This window comes from Ambystoma mexicanum, chromosome 11, assembly GCF_040938575.1.
Source record: "Ambystoma mexicanum isolate Mex_15411 chromosome 11, UKY_AmexF1_1, whole genome shotgun sequence".
Classification (NCBI taxonomy): Eukaryota; Metazoa; Chordata; class Amphibia; order Caudata; family Ambystomatidae; genus Ambystoma; species Ambystoma mexicanum.
The window spans coordinates 1,150,335,863-1,150,360,802 of NC_090934.1; positions in this window are offsets into that span (position 1 = coordinate 1,150,335,863).

Here is a 24,940-nt window from a genome sequence, read left to right on the forward strand (position 1 = left end):
TGAGACACTTCCTATAGCATATGTGATATCCAAGTCCTTCCCATTTCAAACATGAGACCCTTCCTATAGCAAGAATGTAATATCCAACTCCTACCCATTCCAATCCTGAGACCATTCCTATAGCATGAGATGTGATATATCAATGCTTCTAATACCAAACCTGAGATCCTTCCTATGACATGAAATGTGATATCCAAATCCTTCCCATTCCAAACCTGAGACCCTTCCTACAGCATGCGATGTGATATCTCAATGCTTCTAATATCAAACCTGAGACTCGTCCTATAACATGAGATGGGATATCCAACTCCTTCCCATTCCAAACCTGAGACCCTTCCTATAGCATGAGATGTGATATCCAATTCCTTCCCATCCCAATCCTGAGACACCTCCGATAGCAGAGATGTGATATCTCAATGCTTATACCAAACCTGAGACTCTTCCTATAACATGAGATGTGATATCCAACTCCTTCCCGTTCCAAACCTGAGACCCTTCCTATAGCATGAGATGTGATATCCAAATCCTTCCCCTTCCAAACCTGAGACCCTCCCTTTAGCATGAGATGTGATATCTCAATGCCTCTAATACCAAACCTGAGATCCTTCCAATAGCATGAGATGTCATATCTCAATGCTTCTGATACCAAACCTGAGATCCTTCCTATAACATGAGATGTGATATCCAAATCCTTCCCCTTCCAAACCTGAGACCCTCCCTTTAGCATGAGATGTGATATCCAACTCCTTCCCATTCCAATCTTGAGACCCTTCTGATAGCATGAGATGTGATATCTCAATGCCTCTAATACCAAACCTGATTCCTACCTCTAACATGAAATGTGATATCCAACCCCTTCCCTTTCCAAACGTGAGACCCTCCCTATAGATTCAGATGTGATATCCAAGTCCTTCCCATTCCAATCCTGAGACCCTTCCTTTAGCATGAGATGTGATGTCTCAATGCTTCTAATACCAAACCTGAGACCCTTCCTATAACATAAGATGGGATATCCAACTCCTTCCCATTCCAATCCTGAGACCCTTCCGATAGCAGAGATGTGATATCTCAATGCTTATACCAAACCTGAGACCCTTCCTGTGGCATGAGATGTCATATACAACTCCTTCCCATTCCAATCCTGAGACCCTTCCTATAGCATGAGATGTGATATCCAACTCCTTCCCATTCCAATCCTGAGACCCTTCCTATAGCATGAGATTTGATATTTCAATGTTTCTAACACCAAACCTGAGATCCTTCCGATAGCATGAGATGTGATATCTCAATGCTTCTAATACCAAACCTGAGATCATTCCTATAACACGAGATGTTATATCCAAATCCTTCCCCATCCAAACCTGAGACCCTCCCTTTAGCATATGTGATATCCAACTCCTTCCCATTCCAATCCTGAGACCCTTCCTATAGCATGAGATGTGATTTCTCAATGCTTCTAATACCAAACCTGAGATCCTTCCTATAACATGAGATGTGATATCCAACTCCTTCCCATTCCAATCCTGAGACCCTTCCTATAGCATGAGATGTGATTTCTCAATGCTTCTAATACCAAACCTGAGATCCTTCCTATAGCATGAGATGTGATATCTCAATGCTTATACCAAACCTGAGATCCTTCCTATAGCATGAGATGTGATTTCCAACTACTTCCCATTCCAATCCTGAGACCCTTCCTATAGCATGAGATGTGATATCCAACTCCTTCCCTTTCCAAACCTGAGAGCCTATCTCTAGCATGAGATGTGATATCCAATTCCTTCCCATTCCAATCCTGAGACCCTTCCTATAGCATGAGATGTGATATCTCAATGCTTATACCAAACCTGAGACCCTTCCTATAGCATGAGATGTGATATCCAACTCCTTCCCATTCCAATCCTGGAACCCTTCCCATAGCATGAGATGTGATGTCTCAATGCTTCTAATACCAAACCTGAGACCCTTCCTATAACATGAGATGTGATATCCAACTCCTTCCCATTCCAATCCTGAGACCCTTCCTATAGCATGAGAAGTGATATCTCCATGCTTATACCAAACCTGAGACCCTTCCTATAGCATGAGATGTAATATCCAACTCCTTCCCATTCCAATCCTGAGACCCTTCCTATAGCATGAGAAGTATCTCCATGCGTATCCCAAACCTGAGACCCTTCCTATAGCATGAGATGTGATATCCAAATCCTTCCCATTCCAATCCTGAGCCACTTCCGATAGCAGAGATGTGATATCTCAATGCTTATACCAAACCTGAGACCCTTCCTATAACATGAGATGTGATATCCAACTCATTCCCGTTCCAAACCTGAGACACTTCCTATAGCATATGTGATATCCAAGTCCTTCCCATTTCAAACATGAGACCCTTCCTATAGCAAGAATGTAATATCCAACTCCTACCCATTCCAATCCTGAGACCATTCCTATAGCATGAGATGTGATATATCAATGCTTCTAATACCAAACCTGAGATCCTTCCTATGACATGAAATGTGATATCCAAATCCTTCCCATTCCAAACCTGAGACCCTTCCTACAGCATGCGATGTGATATCTCAATGCTTCTAATATCAAACCTGAGACTCGTCCTATAACATGAGATGGGATATCCAACTCCTTCCCATTCCAAACCTGAGACCCTTCCTATAGCATGAGATGTGATATCCAATTCCTTCCCATCCCAATCCTGAGACACCTCCGATAGCAGAGATGTGATATCTCAATGCTTATACCAAACCTGAGACTCTTCCTATAACATGAGATGTGATATCCAACTCCTTCCCGTTCCAAACCTGAGACCCTTCCTATAGCATGAGATGTGATATCCAAATCCTTCCCCTTCCAAACCTGAGACCCTCCCTTTAGCATGAGATGTGATATCTCAATGCCTCTAATACCAAACCTGAGATCCTTCCAATAGCATGAGATGTCATATCTCAATGCTTCTGATACCAAACCTGAGATCCTTCCTATAACATGAGATGTGATATCCAAATCCTTCCCCTTCCAAACCTGAGACCCTCCCTTTAGCATGAGATGTGATATCCAACTCCTTCCCATTCCAATCTTGAGACCCTTCTGATAGCATGAGATGTGATATCTCAATGCCTCTAATACCAAACCTGATTCCTACCTCTAACATGAAATGTGATATCCAACCCCTTCCCTTTCCAAACGTGAGACCCTCCCTATAGATTCAGATGTGATATCCAAGTCCTTCCCATTCCAATCCTGAGACCCTTCCTTTAGCATGAGATGTGATGTCTCAATGCTTCTAATACCAAACCTGAGACCCTTCCTATGACATAAGATGGGATATCCAACTCCTTCCCATTCCAATCCTGAGACCCTTCCGATAGCAGAGATGTGATATCTCAATGCTTATACCAAACCTGAGACCCTTCCTGTGGCATGAGATGTCATATACAACTCCTTCCCATTCCAATCCTGAGACCCTTCCTATAGCATGAGATGTGATATCCAACTCCTTCCCATTCCAATCCTGAGACCCTTCCTATAGCATGAGATTTGATATTTCAATGTTTCTAACACCAAACCTGAGATCCTTCCGATAGCATGAGATGTGATATCTCAATGCTTCTAATACCAAACCTGAGATCCTTCCTATAACATGAGATGTGATATCCAACTCCTTCCCATTCCAATCCTGAGACCCTTCCTATAGCATGAGATGTGATTTCTCAATGCTTCTAATACCAAACCTGAGATCCTTCCTATAGCATGAGATGTGATATCTCAATGCTTATACCAAACCTGAGATCCTTCCTATAGCATGAGATGTGATTTCCAACTACTTCCCATTCCAATCCTGAGACCCTTCCTATAGCATGAGATGTGATATCCAACTCCTTCCCTTTCCAAACCTGAGAGCCTATCTCTAGCATGAGATGTGATATCCAATTCCTTCCCATTCCAATCCTGAGACCCTTCCTATAGCATGAGATGTGATATCTCAATGCTTATACCAAACCTGAGACCCTTCCTATAGCATGAGATGTGATATCCAACTACTTCCCATTCCAATCCTGAGACCCTTCCTATAGCATGAGATGTGATATCCAACTCCTTCCCTTTCCAAACCTGAGAGCCTATCTATAGCATGAGATGTGAAATCCAATTCCTTCCCATTCCAATCCTGAGACCCTTCCTATAGCATGAGATGTGATATCTCAATGCTTCTAATACCAAACCTGAGACCCTTCCTATTGCATGAGATGTGATATCCAACTACTTCCCATTCCAATCCTGAGACCCTTCTTATAGCATGAGATGTGATATCCAACTACTTCCCATTCCAATCCTGAGAAATTTCCTATCGCATGAGATGTGATATCCAGCTCCTTCCCATTCCAATCCTGAGACACTTCCGATAGCATAAGATGTGATATCTCAATGCTTCTAATATCAAAACTGAGACCCTCCCAATAGCATGATATGTGATATCTAAGTCCTTCCCATTCCAATCCTAAGACCCTTCCTATAGCAGGAGATGTGATATCTCAATGCTTATACCAAACCTGAGACCCTTCCTATAGCATGAGATGTGATATCCAACTACTTCCCATTCCAATCCTGAGAAATTTCCTATCGCATGAGATGTGATATCCAGCTCCTTCCCATTCCAATCCTGAGACACTTCCGATAGCATAAGATGTGATATCTCAATGCTTCTAATATCAAAACTGAGACCCTCCCAATAGCATGATATGTGATATCTAAGTCCTTCCCATTCCAATCCTAAGACCCTTCCTATAGCAGGAGATGTGATATCTCAATGCTTCTACCAAACCTGACACCCTTCCTTTAGCATGAGATGTGATATCCAACTCCTTCCCATTCCAGTCCTGAGACCCTTCCTATAGCATGAGATATGATATCTCAATACTTCTAATACCAAACCTGAGATCCTTCTGATAACATGAGATGTGATATCCAAATCCTTCCCCTTCCAAACCTGAGACCCTCCCTTTAGCATGAGATGTGATATCCAACTCCTTCCCATTCCAATCCTGAGACCCTTCTGATAGCATGAGATGTGATTTCTCAATGCTTCTAATACCAAACCTGAGATCCTTCCTATAACATGAGATGTGATATCCAACTCCTTCCCTTTCCAAACCTAAGAGCCTATCTATAGCATGAGATGTGATATCCAATTCCTTCCCATTCCAATCCTGAGACCCTTCCTATAGCATGAGATGTGATATCTCAATGCTTATACCAAACCTGAGACCCTTCCTATAGCATGAGATGTGATATCCAACTACTTCCCATTCCAATCCTGAGACCCTTCCTATAGCATGAGATGTGATATCCAACTCCTTCCCTTTCCAAACCTGAGAGCCTATCTATAGCATGAGATGTGATATCCAATTCCTTCCCATTCCAATCCTGAGACCCTTCCTATAGCATGAGATGTGATATCTCAATGCTTCTAATACCAAACCTGAGACCCTTCCTATAGCATGAGATGTGATATCCAACTACTTCCCATTCCAATCCTGAGACCCTTCTTATAGCATGAGATGTGATATCCAACTCCTTCCATTCCAATCCTGAGACCCATCCTATAGCATGAGATGTGATATCTCAATGCTTATACCAAACCTGAGACCCTTCCTATAGCATGAGATGTGATATCCAACTACTTCCCATTCCAATCCTGAGAAATTTCCTATAGCATGACATGTGATATCCAACTCCTTCCCTTTCCAAACCTGAGAGCATATCTATAGCCTGAGATGGGATATCCAACTCCTTCCCATTCCAATCCTGAAACACTTCCGATAGCAGAGATGTGATATCTCAATGCTTATACCAAACCTGAGGCCCTTCCTATAACATGAGATGTGATATCCAACTCCTTCCCGTTCCAAACCTGAGACCCTTCCTTTAGCATGAGATGTGATATCCAGCTCCTTCCCATTCCTGAGACACTTCCGATAGCATAAGATGTGATATCTCAATGCTTCTAATATCAAAACTGAGACCCTCCCAATAGCATGATATGTGATATCTAAGTCCTTCCCATTCCAATCCTAAGACCCTTCCTTTAGCAGGAGATGTGATATCTCAATGCTTCTACCAAACCTGAGACCCTTCCTTTAGCATGAGATGTGATATCCAACTCCTTCCCATTCCAGTCCTGAGACCCTTCCTATAGCATGAGATATGATATCTCAATACTTCTAATACCAAACCTGAGATCCTTCTGATAACATGAGATGTGATATCCAAATCCTTCCCCTTCCAAGCCTGAGACCCTCGCTTTAGCATGAGATGTGATATCCAACTCCTTCCCATTCCAATCCTGAGACCCTTCTGATAGCATGAGATGTGATATCTCAATCCTTCTAATACCAAACCTGAGATCCTTCCTATAACATGAGATGTGATATCCAACTCCTTCCTTTTCCAATCCTGAGACCCTTCCTATAGCATGAGAAGTGATATCTCCATGCGTATACCAAACCTGAGACCCTTCCTATAGCATGAAATGTGATATCCAAATCCTTCCCATTCCAATCCTGAGACCCTTCCTATAGCATGAGATGTGATATCTCAATGCTTATACCAAACCAGAGACCCGTCCTATAACATGAGATGGGATATCCAACTCCTTCCCATTCCAATCCTGAGCCACTTCCGATAGCATGAGATGTGATATCTCAATGCTTATACCAAACCTGAGACCCTTCCTATAACATGAGATGTGATATCCAACTCATTCCCATTCCAAACCTGAGACACTTCCTATAGCATATGTGATATCCAACTCCTTCCCATTCCAAACATGAGACCCTTCCGATAGCATGAGATGTGATATCCAACTCCTTCCAATTCCAATACTGAGACCCTTCCAATAGCATATGTGATATTTCAATGCTTCTAATATCAAAACTGAGACCCTCCCTATAGCATGAGATGTGATATCAAACTCCTTCCCATTCCAATTGAGACCCTTCCTATAACATGAGATGTTATATCTCTATGCTTCTAATCAATGCTTCTAATCAAACCTGAGCCCCTTCCCGTAGCATATGTGATATCCAACTCCTTCCCATTCCAAACTTGTTACCCTTCCTGCAGCATGAAACGTGATTTCTCACCCCTTCTAATACCAAACCCGAGACCATTCCCACAGCCTGAGATTTGAAATCTCATTTCTTCCAATACCAAACCCGAGACCCTTCCGATAGGATGAGATTTACTATCTCACTCCTTAAAATACCAAACTCGAGTCCCTTCCTAAAGAATGTGATTTGATATCTCAGTGCTTCTAATACCAAACCTGAGACCCTCCCTATAACGAGATGTCATATCCAACTCCTTCCCATTCCAATCCTGAGACTCTTCCTATAGCATGACGTGATATCGAACTTCCCATTCCAAACCTGAGACTCAGACCTCCCCGTCTAACCTTCTCACCACTCCTAGCTCCCGGATTGATCATGCACTCCTGCTGTCTCTTCTCTCCCTTCTTCTGCTTCCTTTCCTCTCTCCGTCCTCATCTGCCCTAGGTCAGGCTCCTTCTACACCTCAGCAGGGATTACTGATTTGTACCCCTCCCCACTCTCAACTCTCACTCAGTTTCAAACACTCATCTGACATCTGCCATTTCCTGGAAGAACCCGACCTTGATGTCCTTGGTCTAAACGAGACATGGTTGACGGCCAGCGCTGTCTCGAGCTTTGACACTTTCCTCCCTGATGACAAGTTCCTCTCCATGCCCAGATCCAACCGTTCTTGAGGGGAGTATCCTTGATTCCTGTAGTAAATAGCTTTCCTTTGCAGGCCGACTCCTCTCACGAATGCCTTGTCTGCATGCATTCTCTCTTTCCTGGCCATTCACTCACCGTGGCTATTAGCCTAACCCCTTCCTCTCTCAGTGGATGGACTTCTCCATCCTAGCCTCCTACCACTCAACTCCGCCTACTTGGAGAATTCAACATGAACCTGTATGCTTCCTGACCTGGACTTTTACGAGATCTGCAACTCTACATGTCGCTGGCCCTACACACTGCAGGGAATACTCAGGATTTTCTGATCTCAGACCTCCCCCTCTGTAACCCTCTCAACAATCCTCTCCCGTGGTGATCAAGTTCTCATCTCCAAAGAAGGCTAACTACCAGCTGTTCCTCCTCAGTGGAGTTCTCCCTTTCTGTCCCTGCTCCCTGCACCGTTTCGCGTTGCAAACACTCGCTTCCCAGCTCTCTGGTTTAGACGCGTGTTCCCTGCCTTCTCTCCTCTTCCCGCTGCCTTCAAATCAACAAATGAGCTTCAAAAGATACACGGTGCTCAGAATGCTTTATAACACCCATTATTCAAGATATAGCTGTAACCCGCTAGACGTATTGAAAAGTGCTAAAAACTAGCAAAAATAGCTAGAAAATGTTCTTTCCTCGCGTTTTGGTAAATGCGAATTCTTGTGGATTCCCATTTTGTACTCTGTTCGTGCATTTGTTCAGTCGAATCCTGATGTTTTTAACCACTCGTCACCCATACAAGGGGGGGGGGATCAAAATCTACTGTTCACAGGCTGAATGTATACTGCTGAAATCTTCAATGCATTATCGGGTAAACCGACTGTTCTGGAAAGTGTATTTGCCATCTGTTATTCCAGTCACCATGTTTTCATCGTCCCTTCTTGTTTCAAGGCTGCACTCCCGTGGTGATCACGTTCTCTTCCCCAAAGAAGGCTAACTAACAGCTGTTCCTCCTCAGAGGCGTTCTTCCTTTCTGTCCCTGCTCTCTGCACAGTTTCGCGTTGCAAACACTCGCTTCCCAGCTCTCTGGTTTAGAAGCGTGTTCCCTACCTTCTCTCTTCCCGCTGCCTCCAAATCAACAAATGAGCTCCAAAAGATACACAGTGCTCAGAATGCTTTATAACACCCATTATTCATCTTATAGCCGTAACCCGCTAGACGTATTGAAAAGTGCTAAAAACTAGCAAAAATAGCTAGAAAATGTACTTCCCTCGCGTTTTTGTAAATGCGAATTCTGGTGGGTTCCCATGTTGCATGTACTGTGTCCGTGCGTTAGTTGTCGAATACTGAAGTTTTTAACCACTGTTCTCCCATACTAGGGGGGTCAACATCTACTGCTGTTCACAGGCTGAATGTATACGGCTGTAATCTTCAATGCATTATCATATTTCCTGACTGTTTTGGAACGTGTATTTGCCATCTGTTAATGCAGTCGCCCTATGTTCATCGTCCCTTCTAGTTTACAGGCTGCACTCCCTTGGTGATCACATTCTCCTCTCCAGAGCAGGCTAACTACCAGTGGTTCAAAAGAACAGGATTCGACTGAACTGCACGAACAGAGTACAAAATGGGAATCCACCAGAATTCGCATTTACCAAAACGCGAGGAAAGTACATTTTCTAGCTGTTTTTGCTAGTTTTTAGCACGTTTCAATACGTCTAGCGGGTTACGGCTATATCACATATTACGGCTATGTTTAATAATGGGTGTTATAAAGCAATCTGAACACTATCTTGTGGAGCTCATTGGAAGGCTGTAGGAAGAGGAGAGAAGGCAGGGAACACGCATCTAAACCAGAGAGGTGGGAAGCGAGTACATGCAACGCGAAACGGTGCAGGGCGAAGGGACAGAAAGAAGGAACTCCTCTGAGGAGGAGCAGCTGGAAGTTAGCCTGCTCTGGAGAGGAGAATGTGATCACCAAGGGAGTGCAGCCTGTAAACTAAAAGGGACGATGACCACAAGGCGACTGCATTAACAGATGGCACATACACGTTCCAAAACAGTCAGGAAAGTTGATAATGCATTGAAGATTACAGCCGTATACATTCAGCCTGTGAACAGCAGTAGATTTTGACCCCCCCTAGTAAGGGAGAACAGTGGTTAAAAACTTCAGGATTCGACAACAAACGCACGGACACAGTACATACAACATGGGAACCCACCAGAATTCGCATTTACAAAAACGCGAGGGAAGTACATTTTCTAGCTATTTTTGCTAGTTTTTAGCACGTTTCAATACGTCTAGCGGGTTACAGCTATATGTTGAATAATGGGGTTATGAAGCATTCTGAACACTATCTTGTGGAGCTCATTGGAAGGCTGTTGGAAGAGGAGAGAAGGCAGGGAACACGCATCTAAACCAGAGAGGTGGGAAGCGAGTACATGCAACGCGAAACGGTGCAGGGAGCAAGGACAGAAAGAAGGAACGCCTCTGAGGAGGAGGAGCAGCTGGTAGTTAGCCGGCTCTGGAGAGGAGAATGTGATCACCAAGGAAGTGCAGCCTGTAAACTAAAAGGGACGATGACCACAAGGCGACTGCATTAACAGATGGCAAATACATGTTCCAAAACAGTCAGGAAAGCTGATAATGCCTTGAAGATTTCAGCCGTATACATTCAGCCTGTGAACAGCAGTAGATGTTGAACTCCCCTTGTATGGGAGAACAGTGGTTAAAAACTTCAGGATTCGACAACAAACGCACGGACACAGTACATACACTGTGTATCTTTTGAAGCTCATTTGTTGATTTGAAGGCAGCAGGAAGAGGAGAGGAGGCAGGGAACACGCGTCTAAACCAGAGAGCTGGGAAGCGAGTACTTGCAACGCGAAACGGTGCAGGGAGCAGGGACAGAAAGGGAGAACTCCACTGAGGAGGAACAGCTGGCAGTTAGCCTTCTTTGGAGATGAGAACTTGATCACCACGGGAGAGGATTGTTGAGAGGGTTACAGAGGGTGAGGTCTGAGATCTGAAAATCCTGAGTTTTCCCTGCAGTGTGTAGGGCCAGCGACATGAAGAGTTGCAGATCTCGTAAAAGTCCAGGTCAGGAAGCATACAGGTTCATGTTGAATTCTCCAAGTAGGCGGAGTTGAGTGGTAGGAGGCTAGGATGGAGAAGTCCATCCACTGAGAGAGGAAGGGGGTAGGCAAATAGCCACGGTGAGAGATTCGCCAGGAAAGAGAGAATGCATGCAGACAAGGTATACGTGAGAGGAGTCGGCCTGCAAAGGAAAGCTATTTACTACAGGAATCAAGGATACTCCCCTCAAGAACGGTTGGATCTGGGCATGGAGAGGAACTCGTCATCAGGGAGGAAAGTGTCAAAGCTCGAGACAGCGCTGGGTCAACCATGTCTCGGTGAGACCAAGAACATCAAGGTCGGGTTCTTCCAGGAAATGGCAGATGTCAGATGAGTGTTTGAAAATGAGAGAGTTGAGAGTGGGGAGGGGTACAAATCAGTAATCACTGCGGAGGTGTAGAAGGAGCCTGACTTAGGGCAGATGAGGAAGGAGAGAGGAAAGGAAGCAGAAGAAGGGAGAGAAGAGACAGCAGGAGTGCATGATCAATCCGGTCTGAGTCTCAGGATTGGAATGGGAAGTTCGATATCACATGTCATGCTATAGGAAGAGTCTCAGGATTGGAATGGGAAGGAGTTGGATATGACATCTCTTGTTATAGGGAGGGTCTCAGGTTTGGTATTAGAATCACATCTTTTGGGAAGGGTCTCGGGTTTGGTATTGGAAGAAATGAGATTTCAAATCTCAGGCTGTGGGAATGGTCTCGGGTTTGGTATTGGAAGGGGTGAGAAATCACATTTCATGTTACAGGAAGGGTGACAAGTTTGGAATGGGAAGGAGTTGGATATCACATGAAGGGGCTCAGGTTTGGTATTAGTAGCATAGAGATATCACATCTCGTTATAGAAAGGGTCTCGATTGGAATGGGAAGGAGTTGGATATCACATCTCATGCTATAGGGAGGGTCTCAGGATGATATTAGAAGCATTGAAATATCACATCTCATGCTATCGGAAGGGTCTCAGGATTGGAATGGGAAGGAGTTGGATATCACATATGCTAAAGGAAAGGTTTAAGGTTTGGAAGGGGAAGGATTTGGATCTCACATCTCATTTTTCAGTACGGGTCTCAGGTTTGGTATTAGAAGCGTGGAGATATCACATCTCATGGTATAATAAGGGTCTCAGGATTGGAATGGGAAGGAGTTGGATATCACATCTCAAGCTATCTCAGGATTGGAATGGGAAGGAGTTTGATATCACATCTCGAGCTATAGGAAGGGTCTCAGGTTTGGGAAGGGAAGGATTGGGATTTCACATCTCGTTATAGGATGGTTCTCATGTTTGTTTTTAGAAGCATTGAGATATCAAATCTCATGCTATTGGAAGGGTCTCAGGTTTGGAATGGGAAGGAGTTGGATATCACATCTCATGATATAGGAAGGATCTCAGGTTTGGTATTAGAAGCATTGAGATATCACATCTCATGCTATAGGAAGGGTCTCAGGATAGGAATGTGAAGGATTTGGATATCACATCATACTAAAGGTAGGGTCTCAGGTTTGGTATAAGCATTGAGATATCACATCTCTGCTATCGGAAAGGTCTCAGGATTGGATTGGGAAGGAGTTGGATATCCCTTCTCATGCTATAGGAAGGGTCTCAGGTTGGAATGGGAAGGAGTTGGATATCACATCTCATGCTATAGGAAGGGTCTCAAGATTAAAATGGGAAGGATTTGGATATCACATCTCTTGCTATAGGAAGGGTCTCAGGTTTTTTATTAGAAACATTGAGATATCACATCTCATGCTATAGGAAGGGTTTCAGGATTGGAATGGGAAGGATTTGGATATCACATCTCATGCTAAAGGAAGGGTCTCAGGTTTGGAAGGGGAAGGATTTGGATATCATATCTCATGTTATAGGGCGGGTCCCAGGTTTGGTATTAGAAGCATTGAGATATCACATCTCATGGCATAGGAAGGGTCTCAGGATTGGAATGGGAAGGAGTTGGATATCACATCTCATCCAATAGAAAGGGTCTCAGGTTTGGAATGGGAAGGAATTGGATATCACATCATGTTATAGGAAGGATCTCAGGATTGGAATGGGAAGGATTTGGATATCCCTTCTCATGCTATAGGAAGTGTCTCAGGTTGGAATGGGAAGGAGTTGGATATCATATCTCGTTATAGGAAGGGTCTCAGGATTGGAATGGGAAGGATTTGGATATCACATCTCTTGCTATAGGAAGGGTCTCAGGTTTTTTATTAGAAACATTGAGCTATCACATCTCATGCTATAGGAAGGGTTTCAGGATTGGAATGGGAAGGATTTGGATATCACATCTCATGCTAAAGGAAGGGTCTCAGGTTTGGAAGGGGAAGGATTTGGATATCATATCTCATGTTATAGGACGGGTCACAGGTTTGGTATTAGAAGCATTGAGATATCACATCTCATGCTATAGGGGGAGTCTCAGGATTGGAATGGGAAGGAGTTGGATATCACGTCTCATGTCATAGGAAGGGTCTCAGGATTGGAATGGCAAGGAGTTGGATATCACATCTCATGCTAAAGGAAGGGTCTCAGGTTTGATAGAAGCATTGAGATATCACATCTCATGCTATAGGAAGGAACTCAGGATTGCAATGGGAAGGAGTTGGAAATCACATCTCATGCCATAGGATGGGTCATCAGGTTTGGTATAAGCATTGAGATATCACATCTCTGCTATCGGAAGGGTCTCAGGATAGGAATGGGAAGGACTTAGATATCACATCTCATACTATAGGGAGGGTCTCAGTTTTGATATTAGAAGCATTGAGCTATCACATCTCATGCTAGCGGAAGGGTCTCAGGATTGGAATGGGATGGAGTTGGATATCACATCGCAAGCTATCTCGGGATTGGAATGGGAAGGAGTTTGATATCACATCTCAAGCTATATGAAGGGTCTCAGGTTTGGAAGGGGAAGGATTTGGATCTCACATCTCATGTTATAGGATGGTTCTCATGTTTGGTTTTAGTAGCATTGAGATATCACATCTCATGCTATCGGAAGGGTCTCAGGTTTGGAAAGGGAAGGATTTGGAGTTCACATGTTATAGGATGGTTCTCAGGTTTGGTTTTAGAAGCATTAAGATATAACATCTCATGCTATAGGAAGGGTCTCAGGTTTGGAATGGGAAGGAGTTGATATCAGATCTCATGCTAAAGGAAAGGTCTCAGGTTTGGAAGGGGAAGGATTTGGATCTCACATCTCATGTTTTAGGACGGGTCTCAGGTTTGGTATTAGAAGCATTGAAATATCACATCTCATGGTATAGGAAGGGTCTCAGGTTTGGAAAGGGAATGATTTGGATTTCACATCTCATGTTATAGGATGGTTCTCATGTTTGGTTTTAGAAGCATTGAGATATCACATCTCATGCTATCGGAAGGGTCTCAGGTTTGGAATGGGAAGGAGTTTGATATCACATCTCATGTTATAGGAAGGATCTCAGGTTTGGTATTAGAAGCATTGAGATATCACATCTCATGCTATAGGAAGGGTTTTAGGATTGGAATCGGAAGGGGTTGTATATGACATCTCATGTTATAGGAAGGATCTCAGGTTTGGTATTAGAAGCATTGAGATATCACATCTCATGCTATGGGAAGGGTCTCAGGATTGGAATCGGAAGGAGTTGTATTGGAATCTCATGCCATAGGAAGGGTCTCAGGTTTGGTATAAGCATTGAGATATCACATCTCTGCTATCGGAAGGGTCTCAGGATTGGAATGGGAAGGAGTAGGATATCCCATCTCGTTATAGGAAGGGTCTCAGGTTTGGTATTAGAAGCATTGAGATATCACATCTCATGCTATAGGAAGGGTCTAAGGTTTGGAAAGGGGAAGGATTTGGGTACCACATCTCATGTTATAGGATCGGTCTCAGGTTTGGTATTAGAAGCATTGAGATATCAAGTCTCATGGTATAGGACGGGTCTCAGAATTGGAATGGGAAGGAGTTGGATATCACATCTCAAGCTATAGGAAGGGCCTCAGGATTGGAATGGGAAGGAGTTTGATATCACATCTCATGCCATGGTATGGGTCTCAGGTTTTGTAGAAGCATTGGGATATCACATCACATGCTATCGGAAGGGTATCGGGATTGGATTTGGAAGGAGTTGGATATCCCATCTCATGCTATAGGCAGGGTCTAAGGTTGGAATGGGAAGGAGTTGGATATCACATCTCATGTTATAGGAAGGGTCTCAGGATTGGAATGGGAAGGACTTGGATATCACATCTCATTCTATAGGAAGGCTCTCAGGGTTGGAAGGGGAAGGAGTTGGATATCACATTTCATGTTAGAGGTAGGATCTCAGGTTTGGTATTAGAGGCATTGAGATATCACATCTCATGCCATCAGAAGGGTCTCAGGATTGGAATGGGAAGGAGTTGGATATCACATCTCATGCTAAAGGGAGGGTCTAAGGTTTGGAAGGGGAAGGATTTGGACATCACATCTCATGTTATAGGAATTATCTCAGGTTTGGTATTAGAAGCATTGAGATATCACATCTCATGCTATCGGAAGGGTCTCAGGTTTGGTATAAGCATTGAGATATCACATCTCTGCTATCGGAAGGGTCTCAGGATTGGAAAGGGAAGGATTTGGAGTTCACATGTTATAGGATGGTTCTCGGGTTTGGTTTTAGAAGCATTAAGATATAACCTCTCATGCTATAGGAAGGGTCTCAGGTTTGGAATGGGAAGGAGTTGATATCAGATCTCATGCTAAAGGAAAGGTCTCAGGTTTGGAAGGGGAAGGATTTGGATCTCACATCTCATGTTTTAGGACGGGTCTCAGGTTTGGTATTAGAAGCATTGAAATATCACATCTCATGGTATAGGAAGGGTCTCAGGTTTGGAAAGGGAATGATTTGGATTTCACATCTCATGTTATAGGATGGTTCTCATGTTTGGTTTTAGAAGCATTGAGATATCACATCTCATGCTATTGGAAGGGTCTCAGGTTTGGAATGGGAAGGAGTTTGATATCACATCTCATGTTATAGGAAGGATCTCAGGTTTGGTATTAGAAGCATTGAGATATCACATCTCATGCTATAGGAAGGGTTTTAGGATTGGAATCGGAAGGGGTTGTATATGACATCTCATGTTATAGGAAGGATCTCAGGTTTGGTATTAGAAGCATTGAGATATCACATCTCATGCTATAGGAAGGGTCTCAGGATTGGAATCGGAAGGAGTTGTATTGGAATCTCATGCCATAGGAAGGGTCTCAGGTTTGGTATAAGCATTGAGATATCACATCTCTGCTATCGGAAGGGTCTCAGGATTGGAATGGGAAGGAGTAGGATATCCCATCTCGTTATAGGAAGGGTCTCAGGTTTGGTATTAGAAGCATTGAGATATCACATCTCATGCTATAGGAAGGGTCTAAGGTTTGGAAAGGGGAAGGATTTGGGTACCACATCTCATGTTATAGGATCGGTCTCAGGTTTTGTATTAGAAGCATTGAGATATCAAGTCTCATGGTATAGGACGGGTCTCAGAATTGGAATGGGAAGGAGTTGGATATCACATCTCAAGCTATAGGAAGGGTCTCAGGATTGGAATGGGAAGGAGTTTGATATCACATCTCATGCCATGGTATGGGTCTCAGGTTTTGTAGAAGCATTGGGATATCACATCACATGCTATCGGAAGGGTATCGGGATTGGATTTGGAAGGAGTTGGATATCCCATCTCATGCTATAGGCAGGGTCTAAGGTTGGAATGGGAAGGAGTTGGATATCACATCTCATGTTATAGGAAGGGTCTCAGGATTGGAATGGGAAGGACTTGGATATCACATCTCATTCTATAGGAAGGCTCTCAGGGTTGGAAGGGGAAGGAGTTGGATATCACATTTCATGTTAGAGGTAGGATCTCAGGTTTGGTATTAGAGGCATTGAGATATCACATCTCATGCCATCAGAAGGGTCTCAGGATTGGAATGGGAAGGAGTTGGATATCACATCTCATGCTAAAGGGAGGGTCTAAGGTTTGGAAGGGGAAGGATTTGGACATCACATCTCATGTTATAGGAATTATCTCAGGTTTGGTATTAGAAGCATTGAGATATCAGATCTCATGCTATCGGAAGGGTCTCAGGTTTGGTATAAGCATTGAGATATCACATCTCTGCTATCGGAAGGGTCTCAGGATTGTAAAGGGAAGGACTTGGATATCACAATTCATGTTATAGGAAGGGCCTCAGGTTTGGTATTAGAAGCATTGAGATATCACATCTCATGCTATAGGAAGGGTCTCAGGATTGGAATGGGAAGGACTTGGATATCACATCTCATGTTATAGGAAGGGTCTCAGGTTTGGTATTAGAAGCATTGAGATATCACATCTCATGCTATAGGAAGGGTCTCAGGAATGGAATGGGAAGGACTTGGATATCACATCTCATGATACAGGAAGGGTCTAAGGTTTGGAAGGGGAAGGATTTGGATATCACATCTCATGTTATTGGACCGGTCTCAGGTTTGGTATTAGAAGCATTGAGATATCAAGTCTCATGGTATAGGACGGGAGTTTGATATCACATCTCATGCCATGGTATGGGTCTCAGGTTTTGTAGAAGCATTGGGATATCACATCTCATGCTATCGGAAGGGTATCAGGATTGGATTTGGAAGGAGTTGGATATCCCATCTCATGCTATAGGAAGGGTCTCAGGATTGGAATGGGAAGGACTTGGATATCACATCTCATGCTGTAGGAAGGCTCTCAGGTTTGGAAAGGGAAGGAGTTGGATATCACATTTCATGTTAGAGGTAGGATCTCAGGTTTGGTATTAGAGGCATTGAGATATCACATCTCAAGCTATCTCAGGATTGGAATGGGAAGGAGTTTGATATCACATCTCGAGCTATAGGAAGGGTCTCAGGTTTGGGAAGGGAAGGATTGGGATTTCACATCTCGTTATAGGATGGTTCTCATGTTTGTTTTTAGAAGCATTGAGATATCAAATCTCATGCTATTGGAAGGGTCTCAGGTTTGGAATGGGAAGGAGTTGGATATCACATCTCATGTTATAGGAAGGATCTCAGGTTTGGTATTAGAAGCATTGAGATATCACATCTCATGCTATAGGAAGGGTCTCAGGATAGGAATGTGAAGGATTTGGATATCACATCATACTAAAGGTAGGGTCTCAGGTTTGGTATAAGCATTGAGATATCACATCTCTGCTATCGGAAGGGTCTCAGGTTGGAATGGGAAGGAGTTGGATATCACATCTCATGCTATAGGAAGGGTCTCAAGATTAAAATGGGAAGGATTTGGATATCACATCTCTTGCTATAGGAAGGGTCTCAGGTTTTTTATTAGAAACATTGAGATATCACATCTCATGCTATAGGAAGGGTTTCAGGATTGGAATGGGAAGGATTTGGATATCACATCTCATGCTAAAGGAAGGGTCTCAGGTTTGGAAGGGGAAGGATTTGGATATCATATCTCATGTTATAGGGCGGGTCCCAGGTTTGGTATTAGAAGCATTGAGATATCACATCTCATGGCATAGGAAGGGTCTCAGGATTGGAATGGGAAGGAGTTGGATATCACATCTCATCCAATAGAAAGGGTCTCAGGTTTGGAATGGGAAGGAATTGGATATCACATCATGTTATAGGAAGGATCTCAGGATTGGAATGGGAAGGATTTGGATATCCCTTCTCATGCTATAGGAAGTGTCTCAGGTTGGAATGGGAAGGAGTTGGATATCATATCTCGTTATAGGAAGGGTCTCAGGATTGGAATGGGAAGGATTTGGATATCACATCTCTTGCTATAGGAAGGGTCTCAGGTTTTTTATTAGAAACATTGAGCTATCACATCTCATGCTATAGGAAGGGTTTCAGGATTGGAATGGGAAGGATTTGGATATCACATCTCATGCTAAAGGAAGGGTCTCAGGTTTGGAAGGGGAAGGATTTGGATATCATATCTCATGTTATAGGACGGGTCACAGGTTTGGTATTAGAAGCATTGAGATATCACATCTCATGCTATAGGAGGAGTCTCAGGATTGGAATGGGAAGGAGTTGGATATCACGTCTCATGTTATAGGAAGGGCCTCAGGATTGCAATGGGAAGGAGTTGGATATCACATCTCATGCCATAGGATGGGTCATCAGGTTTGGTATAAGCATTGAGATATCACATCTCTGCTATCGGAAGGGGCTCAGGATAGGAATGGGAAGGACTTAGATATCACATCTCATACTATAGGGAGGGTCTCAGTTTTGATATTAGAAGCATTGAGCTATCACATCTCATGCTATCGGAAGGGTCTCAGGATTGGAATGGGATGGAGTTGGATATCACATCGCAAGCTATCTCGGGATTGGAATGGGAAGGAGTTTGATATCACATCTCAAGCTATAGGAAGGGTCTCAGGTTTGGAAGGGGAAGGATTTGGATCTCACATCTCATGTTATAGGATGGTTCTCATGTTTGGTTTTAGTAGCATTGAGATATCACATCTCATGCTATCGGAAGGGTCTCAGGTTTGGAATGGGAAGGAGTTGATATCAGATCTCATGCTAAAGGAAAGGTCTCAGGTTTGGAAGGGGAAGGATTTGGATCTCACATCTCATGTTTTAGGACGGGTCTCAGGTTTGGTATTAGAAGCATTGAAATATCACATCTCATGGTATAGGAAGGGTCTCAGGTTTGGAAAGGGAATGATTTGGATTTCACATCTCATGTTATAGGATGGTTCTCATGTTTGGTTTTAGAAGCATTGAAATATCACATCTCATGGTATAGGAAGGGTCTCAGGTTTGGAAAGGGAATGATTTGGATTTCACATCTCATGTTATAGGAAGGATCTCAGGTTTGGTATTAGAAGCATTGAGATATCACATCTCATGCTATAGGAAGGGTTTTAGGATTGGAATCGGAAGGGGTTGTATATGACATCTCATGTTATAGGAAGGATCTCAGGTTTGGTATTAGAAGCATTGAGATATCACATCTCATGCTATAGGAAGGGTCTCAGGATTGGAATCGGAAGGAGTTGTATTGGAATCTCATGCCATAGGAAGGGTCTCAGGTTTGGTATAAGCATTGAGATATCACATCTCTGCTATCGGAAGGGTCTCAGGATTGGAATGGGAAGGAGTTGGATATCACATCTCATGATAAAGGAAGGGTCTAAGGTTTGGAAGGGGAAGGATTTGGATATCACATCTCATGTTATAGGACGGGTCTCAGGTTTGGTATTAGAAGCATTGAGATATCAAGTCTCATGGTATAGGAAGGGTCTCAGAATTGGAATGGGAAGGAGTTGGATATCACATCTCAAGCTATAGGAAGGGTCTCAGGATTGGAATGGGAAGGAGTTTGATATCACATCTCATGCCATAGTATGGGTCTCAGGTTTGGTAGAAGCATTGGGATATCACATCGGATGCTATCGGAAGGGTATCAGGATTGGATTTGGAAGGAGTTGGATATCCCATCTCATGCTATAGGAAGGGTCTCAGGTTGGAATGGGAAGGAGTTGGATATCACATCTCATGTTATAGGAAGGGTCTCAGGATTGGAATGGGAAGGACTTGGATATCATATCTCATGCTATAGGAAGGCTCTCAGGTTTGGAAGGGGAAGGAGTTGGATATCACATTTCATGTTAGAGGAAGGATCTCAGGTTTGGTATTAGAGGCATTGAGATATCACATCTCATGCTATAGGAAGGTTCTCAGGATTGGAATGGGAAGGAGTTGGATATCACATCTCAAGCTATAGGAAGGGTCTCAGGTTTGGTATAAGAATTGAGATATCACATCTCATGCTATAGGAAGGGTCTAAGGATTGGAATGGGAAGGAGTTGGATATCACATCTCATGTTATAGGAAAGATATCAGGTTTGGTATTAGAAGCATTGAGACATCACATCTCATGTTATAGGAAGGGTCTCAGGATTGGAATGGGAAGAAGTTGGATATCACATCTCATGCTATAGGAAGGGTCTCAGGTTTGGTATAAGCATTGAGATATCACATCTCATGCTATAGGAAGGGTCTCAGGATTGGAATGGGAAGGAGTTGTATATAACATCTCATGCCATAGGAAGGGCCTCAGGTTTGGTATAAGCATTGAGATATCACATCTCATGCTATAGGAAGTGTCTCAGGATTGGAATTGAAAGGAGTTGGATATCCCATCTCATGTTATAGGACGGGTCTCAGGTTTGTTATTAGAATCATTGAGATATCATATTGCATGCTGTAGGACTGGTCTAAGGATTGGAATGGGAAGGACTTGGATATCACATCTCATGCTATAGGTAGGCTCTCAGGTTTGGAAAGGGAAGGAGTTGGATATCACATTTCATGTTAGAGGAAGGATCTCAGGTTTGGTATTAGAGGCATTGAGATATCACATCTCATGCTATAGGAAGGGTCTCAGGATTGGAATGGGAAGGAGTTGGATATCACAACTCATGCTATAGGAAGGATCTCAGGTTTGGTATTAGAAGCATTGAGACATCACATCTCATGCTATGGGAAGGGTCTCAGGATTGGAATGGGAAGGAGTTGGATATCACATCTCATGCTATAGGAAGGGTCTCAGGTTTGGTATAAGCATTAAGATATCACATCTCATACTATAGGAAGGGTCTCAGGATTGGAATGGGAAGGAGTTGTATGTGACATCTTATGCCATAGGAAGGGTCTCAGGTTTGGTATAAGCATTGAGATATCACATCTCTGCTATCGGAAGGGTCTCAGGATTGGAATGGGAAGGAGTTGGATATCCCATCTCATGTTATAGGAAGAGTCACAGGTTTGGTATTAGAAGCATTGAGATATCACATCTCATGCTATAGGAAGTGTCTCAGGATTGGAATGGGAAGGAGTTTGATATCACATCTCATGCCATGTATGGGTCTCAGGTTTTGTAGAAGCATTGGGATATCACATCTCATGCTATCGGAAGGGTATCAGGATTGGATTTGGAAGGAGTTGAATATCCCATCTCATGCTATAGGAAGGGTCTCAGGTTGGAATGGGAAGGAGTTGGATATCACATCTGATGTTATAGGAAGGGTCTCAGGATTGGAATGGGAAGGACTTGGATATCACATCTCATGCTATAGGAAGGCTCTCAGGTTTGGAAGGGGAAGGAGTTGGATATCACATTTCATGTTAGAGGTAGGATCTCAGGTTTGGTAAAGAGGCATTGAGATATCACATCTCATGCTATAGGAAGGGTCTCAGGATTGGAATGGGAAGGAGTTGGATATCACATCTCATGTTATAGGAAAGATCGCAGGTTTGGTATTAGAAGCATTGAGACATCACATCTCATGTTATAGGAAGGGTCTCAGGATTGGAATGGGAAGGACTTGGATATCACATCTCATGCTATAGGAAGGCTCTCAGGTTTGGAAGGGGAAGGAGTTGGATATCACATTTCATGTTAGAGGTAGGATCTCAGGTTTGGTAAAAAGGCATTGAGATAACACATCTCATGCTATCGGAAGGGTCTCAGGATTGGAATGGGAAGGAGTTTGATATCACATCTCATGCTATAGGAAAGGTCTCAGGTTTGGAACTGGAAGGAGTTGGATATCCCATCTCATGTTATAGGACGGGTCTCAGGTTTGGTATTAGAAGCATTGAGATATCACATCGCATGCTGTAGGAAGAGTCTCAGGATTGGAATGGGAAGGAGTTGGATATTACATTCTTGCTATAGGAAGGGTCTCATGTTTGGAATGGGAAGGAGTTGGATATCACATATGCTATAGGAAGGGTCTCAGGTTTGGAACGGGAAAGAATTGGATATCACATCTCATGCTATAGGAAGGGTCTCAGGTTTGGTATAAGCATTGAGATATCACATCTCTGCTATCGGAAGTGTCTCAGGATTGGAATGGGAAGGAGTTGGATATCCCATCTCATGTTATAGGACGGGTCTCAGGTTTGTTATTAGAATCATTGAGATATCATATTGCATGCTGTAGGAAGGGTCTAAGGATTGGAATGGGAAGGACTTGGATATCACATCTCATGCTATAGGTAGGCTCTCAGGTTTGGAAAGGGAAGGAGTCGGATATCACATTTCATGTTAGAGGAAGGATCTCAGGTTTGGTATTAGAGGCATTGAGATATCACATCTCATGCTATAGGAAGTGTCTCAGGATTGGAATGGGAAGGAGTTGGATATCACATCTCATGCTATAGGAAGGGATTCAGGTTTGGTATAAGCATTGAGATATCACATCTCATGCTATAGGAAGGGTCTCAGGATTGGAATGGGAAGGAGTTGGATATCACATCTCATGCTATAGGAAGGGTCTCAGGTTTGGTATAAGCATTGAGATATCACATCTCATGCTATAGGAAGGGTCTCAGGATTGGAATGGGAAGGAGTTGTATATGACATCTCATGCCATAGGAAGGGTTTCGGGTTTGGTATAAGCATTGAGATATCACATCTCTGCTATCGGAAGGGTCTCAGGATTGGAATGGGAAGGAGTTTGATATCACATCTCATGCCATGTATGGGTCTCAGGTTTTGTAGAAGCATTGGGATATCACATCTCATGCTATCGGAAGGGTATCAGGATTGGATTTGGAAGGAGTTGGATATCCCATCTCATGCTATAGGAAGGGTCTCAGGTTGGAATGGGAAGGAGTTGGATATCACATCTGATGTTATAGGAAGGGTCTCAGGATTGGAATGGGAAGGACTTGGATATCACATCTCATGCTATAGGAAGGCTCCCAGGTTTGGAAGGGGAAGGAGTTGGATATCACATTTCATGTTAGAGGTAGGATATCAGGTTTGGTAAAGAGGCATTGAGATATCACATCTCGTGCTATAGGAAGGGTCTCACAATTGGAATGGGAAGGAGTTGGATATCACATCTCATGTTATAGGAAAGATCTCAGGTTTGGTATTAGAAGCATTGAGACATCACATCTCATGTTATAGGAAGGGTCTCAGGATTGGAATGGGAAGAAGTTGGATATCACATCTCATGCAATAGGAAGGTTCTCAGGTTTGGTATAAGCATTGAGATATCACATCTCATGCTATAAGAAGGGTCTCAGGATTGGAATGGGAAGGAGTTGTATATGACATCTCATGCCATAGGAAGGGTCTCAGGTTTGGTATAAGCATTGAGATATCACATCTCATGCTATAGGAAGGGTCTCAGGATTGGAATGGGAAGGACTTGGATATCACATCTCATGCTATAGGCAGGGTCTCAGGTTTGGAAAGGGAAGGAGTTGGATATCACATTTCATGTTAGAGGTAGGATCTCAGGTTTGGTATTAGAGGCATTGAGATATCACATCTCATGCTATCAGAAGGGTCTCAGGATTGGAATGGGAAGGAGTTGGATATCACATCTCATGCTAAAGGGAGGGTCTCAGGTTTGGAAGGGGAAGGATTAGGATATCACATCTCATGTTATAGGAAGGATCTCAGGTTTGGTATTAGAAGCATTGAGATATCACATCTCATGCTATCGGAAGTATCTCAGGTTTGGTATTAGAGGCATTGAGATATCACATCTCATGCTATCATAAGGGTCTCAGGATTGGAATGGGAAGGAGCTGGATATCACATCTCATGCTATAGGAAGGGTCTCAGGTTTGGAACGGGAAGGAGTTGGATATCACATCTCATGTTATAGGAAGAGTCTCAGGTTTGGAATAAACATTGAGATATCACATCTCTGCAATCGGAAGTGTCTCAGGATTGGAATGGGAAGGAGTTTGATATCACATCTCATGCCATGTATGGGTCTCAGGTTTTGTAGAAGCATTGGGATATCACATCTCATGCTATCTGAAGGGTATCAGGATTGGATTTGGAAGGAGTTGGATATCCCATCTCATGCTATAGGAAGGGTCTCAGGTTGGAATGGGAAGGAGTTGGATATCACATCTGATGTTATAGGAAGGGTCTCAGGATTGGAATGGGAAGGACTTGGATATCACATCTCATGCTATAGGAAGGCTCCCAGGTTTGGAAGGGGAAGGAGTTGGATATCACATATCATGTTAGAGGTAGG